Raw genomic sequence first — 7,825 nt, forward strand, 5'->3', positions numbered from 1 at the left:
AGAGCATTAGGAAGACACTGAAGGCTGAGGCAGGTGAGTACTGCACCCCGCCTTTCCGAAGCCCCGCCTTTCCGACAATAGACTTCCATTCATCGTAATAGCGGGGTTTTCTATTTTTTCTAAAGACCCCGCTATTCCGAAGAGGCTATTGGGGGAAACCCCCAGAGCACAGTGCGCATTGATCCTTTTTTCCTTTTTGGGGTCGAAATGGATCATGTGCATAATTAACTGCAAAACAAGCAAATACTTCATATTAATGACATATAATGTTCATTATGCTTCTAGCCTGTCTAGCCTCTACCTGGTCTTTTTACTAAACTTAACCAACTCCTTTCTTCATTGCCTAAGCCCAACCAAAGCCTCTCCCTCAGTCAGCTGTCAGCACGAGCGGCGGCTGCAGCAGCCTCGCGCCCGTGTGAGCTCAAGCCGGGTTCAGCTGCGCGCGAGCGGAGCAGGGGGGGAGAAAAAAAGTGTATTTCTATTACTGTGTGGGAGATCTCCAACAACGGAGTCGGGGAGAAAGCAAGTGGGACAGATCTGCCCAGTCCCTGAGCAGCGCACGTTTCACAGACGAGCCACAAAACAGAATGTAAACAACGTCACGCGGTTCAGCACCTTGGACATTGGACAGCTGCGGGGGGGACTGTGTCGGAACAGCGGTGTTTCGAAGTGGGGGTGTGTCGGAATGGAGAGCTGTCCCCTGCCTAAGGGTCTGATTCAATTTTCTCCCTGTGGACTGTTGAGGGAAGAAGAACCAGAATAAACAAATGTTTTGCCTGCTGATAAGCCAATAAACCTGATGAGGTGTTTTTTTATGTTTGCTCTATCAGTGTGTTTCTGCGTGTGGTATTTTCTTAATATGATCTGGTGTGTCTCTTGAACAGACTTGTCCTGACTTGTGTGTGTGAGCTGACAGTCTTTCTGGTTTAGAAGATGAGTGCCTGTGTGGAGGAAGAGGACAGAGCAGTGTCTCCAGCACCCAGCTGTCTGTCCATGAAGAGTGACCAGTCCCAATTTAGATCTCCGAACTTCAGGAATGAACCTGAACCCTCAGACACACAGTAAGAGAAATGCTGTTTAAATGTGCAACTTGTCTTGACAAAGATAGGTCTATTATTCCTGTTAGTCACACAGAATAATGATTAATGTGATCAAATCTAAGAAGGAGGAACATACAGCAGTAGTTTATGTATTTAGAGCTACAGAGATAGTTTTCATGAGAACTATTAATAATCATGTGATTTGAATTAAAACACATTTGTGTTTACAGAGGTCAGAGCCACAGAGTGAGAGCAGTGTCTCCTGTCCCCAGCTGTCAGAGTGACCTGTCCAGAGATGAACCTCTGTACTTCAGGAACCAACCTGGACCCTCACACACACAGTAAGACAGGGAACAAACACAAAATGATCCACTAATTACTCAAATTATTTTATCGCTTCAGTTATTAGGTTGATGTCAATTTTAATGAGTTGGTTTGTGCTTGTTGTTTATTTATCTATTTACTTTATCCTATTTATTCATTCTTTTTTATTCAAATACTCTTGTGTATTTGCATATGTACACCGCCGTTTAACTGATTTACTGAAAACTGAGAGCTGAGTGTCAGAAATTATGCTGGCCTCCCTCTTGTGCCGAAGTGGTTATCCAGCTAGCCCAAACAATCGAGAATCCCCAGAAAAAGACTCATAGACCGGACTGTGGCGTTGATCTTTACTGAAGAGGTCACGAATGTGAAACTGTAATACAATCCAAAGATACAAGTTTTGTCAATGAAGTTACACAAGCAGAATAATCATGGTAATAAATGAGGTAAGTACAGACAATATTGATATGCCCAAAAAGAGAAAACACCTCGAATGAATCAAAACAGCATCTGAGCTACGTGGCTAAATTATGTATCATACATGGCTGAATTATTACAATGTACAAAATGAAAATGATAATGGAAATGATTGTAACACACAATCTTCATTTATGAACTTATGAAACATAAAAATGGTCTTCTGCGGCTTCAATACCAAAGAAAAGTCTTCCCACAGCTCAACAGACAAAGAAAATGGTCTCCAGCACTCCGGTGGTTTGTGAGTAGTTAAGGAACACAAGACAGTAACATACGAGTCGAGCCAGCTGTACCAGCCCACTGCTAATTCAATTCAATTCAATTCAATTCAATTCAATTCAATTCAATTCAATTCAATTCAATTCAATTTACCTTAGTTATAGTAATTAGTTAGATTACCCGTTACTGAAAAAATAATGATGTTAGTAACGCCGTTTATTTTAACGGCGTTACTAACATCACTGCTGTTCAACAGTAGCTGCGTTTCCATTACAGATTTTCGCAAAATAAAAGCGACATTTCTGAAACTTCGAAAATGTGCAATTGCCATTTGCGGGTGTTTCCATTGAAACGTATTTTGCGAATGAGCCGTAATGCGTCTTGCGTTTCTATGGTGACGGCACAGCGATCTCAGCTGCCTACAGCTGTTGCTGTTATTGTTTTTAACTTTGACGAAAACAGCGCTTGATTATGTTATGTTATGTTTATTTATTTGATATGGACATCACAAATACATTAAGACTGTTCCAGTGGACAGACCAGATGCTTTGCTTGAGTGTGTTTAGCACAAGTGCTAATTTTCAACACCAGTCCATAGGCGGCTAATCTAAAAATACAGAACATATTATCAACAGTATGAGATAAAACCAAGTGCATGACACTACATCATGACAGTAGCAAACAAAAAAATACAGAGCACAAGATCAACGAGAGGAGATTGAGTAAACTGAATCATGATCGTAACAGTAAAAATAGTAACAATAAAAAAAGTCCATATTTATACATGTGAGCATTGTTGTTTTGCTTTTAACCATGCTTTTAGTCCTCTGTAAAACTAGTCAGTCTCCAGTTTCAGGTGAAACTGAAAGGTTTCAGATTGCTGAAAGGCAAAGCCCGTGTGGCGCCGGCAGCGGCCACAAATAAGGACGCACTCACACTAGGGCCAGTTGTTCCGCACCGTGCTGAAGCCCGAATGCCCCCTCCCCAGCCCCCCTGTAATCCTCTCAGCAGGCACGCCGATTTTTTCCAGTGGCCACCCGTGGTACTGCAACAAAAAATCCCATGCGGCCCAGAAAGGATTTTTCCCATAGACCGCAATAGTAAAAGAGAGGCCTGTAAAACTGTTCACAGGACACCTCCAGCTGTAACCTCCGTTAATTACTAATCTTTGTATTCTATATTTTTAAGTCATGGACTTTTTATCCGTCAAAATGTTTTCTAACGGCCAGAAAAGCCACAGAAAAGTCTCATTTCTGGCCGTGACGTCACGGCTGTGACCGTGCACCAGCAGTGCGCGGTCGTGTGTGTCTCGGGACCGAGGATGCCTGAAACTACTGAGACGCTGTCCGGCGCTAAAGTCACTCAGAAAAGTGGAAAACACCGCTCAAAGGTGAGTTTTTGTTTGGTCACATCGAGTTAATTTAACTTTATGATAGTTAATGTCTGTTATTAGTCTCTTGTCAACTCGTATTCTTAAACGTAACGTTTAAATTGATGAGATCGCCTCGTAGTGACTGCATTTACTGACGTGAAACCGGACTGTTTTACATTGCTGCTCCTGTAAAACTCATATTTTTCAGTAATTTTAGCTTGATAAGTCATTTATGCTGTATGTGTTTGTGTGTCAACAGTGTCTCATCGCGGCTGATGTTCTACACCTGTTGCTCCGTTCACGTTAATTTATTTTACGGCTTAATTAATGCCACGGTGGTAAAATGTAAACTGAGACTTGTCCAGACTTCTCCATGGTCGGTGTGTGTCGTGTGTGTCCTGACGGTGCAGCTGCTCCCCGTCTTCCACCGGGGCCGGAGGAAGAACCGTGGACGTCCTCCTCCTCCTCCTCCTCCTCCTCCTCCTCCTCCTCCTCACCGTCGTCAGTGTGTGTTTGTTCAGTGTCAGTATGCTAAATTATCACTTAAACTCATAATCATATTATTAAATTGTTCGGAAAAAAAAACATGCTTGTGACTTTTTTCTTCTTCTACCAAATCCATCTGCAACTGTGTCTGGGGCATTCGTGTTTAATTAAAATGTCTGGTTCTGGTTCTGTAACAGCTGTATTAGTGGACACTGATATTCTGCGTGTTGAGGAAATATTGTAAGGTTAAACTGTTGAATTACAAAGAGTCTCATCCACCTGAAGGCTTAATGATGATGATGAAACTATGAACAGCCAGTACAGACAATTATTAAAAGGAAGATGCATTTGCCAAAGAGCTCTAACTTTCTTTAATCACAGCTGTGGTTGATAAAAACAAAACACGTGTGACTAAGTTTATAATACCTCCACCAACATCCTGTAGATACAACTGGTGAACTGTGCAGCAAGTTCAATATACTATTCAAAAAGGTAAGAGTAAAGACTCATTACATTATTTGAGGTGTTCTGGGGTCATCTCTGTCATGTTTAACAAAAATACAGTTAATTATGATTTATTTTCCATTGTGATTTAAGCTTACAGGTTCGGACTAACTTGTTTTCAGTGTAACATCGTATATTAATTAACTGTCAAAACGATTTAACAATCATATAAACGACCGTAGTAAACCTACGACCGGCCGTCTTACTTTTTAAATCATTATCTTTATTTTAAAGTCCGTATGAGTCCTGTAAAAGTCTTAATACTCATTCCTTAAATCCACAAGTAACACATACATGAACGCGCAGCGCCAAAACTAGAACGGCGGTTGCTCGTTCTCATTGCCCCAGGGCATGATGGGAGGCCGCAAAGCATTATGGGGGGTGACTCAACTGCGCATGCTCTATGGGCCGCATAACGCGGAAGTAAACCCGGAAGTCAGAAACTTTTTCGGCGTATGCGCCAGGCGAGCAACTTCCATTGAAATGAACGGCGGCCATTTTCCGGTCCGGTATCCAGTTAATATAATACATCCATGCCCCTCCCCTGTCCGCCGCTGGCCCGCACTCACACCACCTCCAACCCAAGCTGCTCAAGCACGGCTGCCTCCGTTGATATAGAGAGATTTGTTTACCAACACGGCGGATGTGTGCTTTAACCTGACTGCAGAAAGAACGGAGCCTTTTAAACACCAGCGGTGATGAGGCGCTGACAACAATATAGGTGGTTGTGTCCACACACCCGTACTGGTTTATGTGACTTAAGGTGACATGTCGGCGTAGGAGGGAGTGGGAGCGTGGATGCGAGCCAATCTCCTTCAACCATGCAGGGAAAAGGGGAATGGTAGAAAAGGTTTTTCTAATTTAATGAGAAACAATGCCCAGGTCAGCAATGCATGACAATAAACATGTGGTTCATTTGTCCCCTCAAGTCACATAAACCAACACAGCTGTGGATACGCACAACTCCGATGACGCCGGTGACGTGTAGAAAAGCGAAAAAAAGTGTTTCCATAGTACTTTTGCGATACACATTTGTATCGATACGTCTCAAAAACCACCTCATGAGAGCGTAAAAACTTTGTAGCGATATTTGCCTTTGTCATCACTGTTCTGATTGGTCGGTCTCTTCCAGGTGGTGCTTTAAAGATGTCTTCTCGTCTGATGCTTGTTTCTGGTCTGTCTGGTCTCCTGGATGCTGTTTCAATCTGTCTGACCTCATGTTCATCATTGACCTGTCCAGTCCTTCCCTCTGTGATGTAGAGCTCTGTGTAGATCTGGTTCAGAAGAGTTGGGTTTCCTGCTTTAGAGATCCCCTCAAACACACACTGGAACTTCTCCTTCAGGGCAGATTTAAGTTTACGTCCACAAACTGGAGCAAAATATTCTGAAAACACAAGAAAAGAGATCAATAATAAAAGATAACATTTTATTTCCTCTAAATAATGACTATATGAACATGTTTCCCTCAACGTCACATGATGGACACATCATGTTGAATCTTTAGAGAAATCCTCTTACTGCTCTGCAGACGCTCAGCCAGCTCCTCCTGCTTCATCCTCCTCAGAAAGTTCACTGTGATCTTCACTAATGCCTCTCTGCTGCTCCTCCTCTGCTCCTTATCCTCACCGTCCAACACCTCCTCATCCTCCCACTGACTCCCTGAGCATTCTGGGTAATCTGGACTCAGAGCCTTGTGGATCTTCTTCAGCTCATTCTTGACAAAAGTGACCATGTTCTCCTCCAGCAGCTGGAACAGAAACTCTATGAGTGACAGCATCAAACTAAAACCATGGAGCCAGACATCAGATCCATGTTGGACAGACTGACAATCCACTGGTGTCAAAGTGCAGCATGGAGATGATTGTGAACACAACAGCTGTAACAGCAGCTGTTGGACATGTCCTCACCATAAATATGGAATCCAGGTGTGTTTGATGCTGCTGGGCAGACTGACCACTGGGAACCTCTGAGCTCTCCTGGTCCACTCTGTGGAGGAATCAGTGTCAAGTGAACATCAGTACAGAGAGATAAGACAAGATGGACTTTATATGTCCCCTGAGGACATTCATAACAGACAGAGACACTTTTAGTTTTTAGGTGTTTAATTTATTTATTTATTTCATTCATTTATCGAGCATAAAAACAAAAAATAAAATAAAACTCATGTTTAACAGTTTTAGGTTTTCAAAAGGAATTCTCTGCAAAGTTATTTTAAGGGTTACAAATGTGAATGACTTCCGTTTCCTACATTTTGTAACGTTCAACAGAAACTCAAGAACTTTGAAATGTAGTTTTGTCTTACATCTGATCAGCTGATCCATGTCCTCCTTCAAAGGTAATGGGAAAGTGCTTTGACTGGTCGCTCTTTAAAGACAGACAGCTGGGTTTAGGAGAGTCTCGTCTCTGCTGCTGGATCCTGAAACAACAACACAACTGATAAATGTGCGTGTTGGAGAAAAACTGATGAAAAATATCTTCAATCTTTTAATAAACACAACAACTGACTTTTATGTCCCTCTGTCCCACTGGCCAAAAAAACAGTGTAAACCCGCTAACAATCGGCTTTTGGTGGCAGTGGGAAAGGCGCACCGACCCGCATCAACCCGCGTCAAATGACGCAGCAAGCGTCCGATCGGCTTGCAGTGGAAACGCCAGACCTGGGTCAACCCGCTAATTTACGTGATGACGCTGAGCGTTACACCACGTCATCGCGCCGGTCGTGTCTCATATCACGTACCAAAACAAAGCTCTGCTCTCATTCGAGACTGGGATGAAAAGATCAAACAACACTGACCAAAAACGATTGAAAAAAAAGAAGCGACAGTCTGACGTGTTGTGCCGCGGACGTCCGTCATACGGCCGCGGCAGACTCGCTGTCCTCCGCGGTCCTGGTGCTCCAGGTCAGCCAGACATCTCGTCTGCCTCAGCCGCCAGAGCTCACACTCGGCGGCGGGCGGCTGTGGCATGACCACATGACATGGTGTTTCTCCCACCGCGGATGAGAGCAAGGCGACTGGTTTATGCTCTGTCTGATCACCCAGTGGGGGAGACAGAGCTCGGCTCATTTTGGTTGGTGGGAAAGGAGCCAAATGCCGATTGTTAGCGGGTCGACCCGCATTTAAAAAAACAGCGTCAACCCGCTAATTTTAGTGGGAAAACTGTGGAGCTAGAACAGTCTCATAATGAACACAGAAATTAATAAATGCACAAAAAAGATTCACAAATGTATTTGGGGATTTGTATATACATGTGACTCAAAACACAAATATATTTTCAATGCACACACAAATATGTTTCATTTCATATGTAAGTAAAAATTATTCACATATAAAAAATAAGATTCATGAACATATCCACACACAAATCTAAAAAAAAAATCACAAATACATGAATGTTAAAGTAT

Source organism: Trachurus trachurus (genome assembly GCF_905171665.1).
Source record: "Trachurus trachurus genome assembly, chromosome: 20".
NCBI lineage: Eukaryota > Metazoa > Chordata > Actinopteri > Carangiformes > Carangidae > Trachurus > Trachurus trachurus.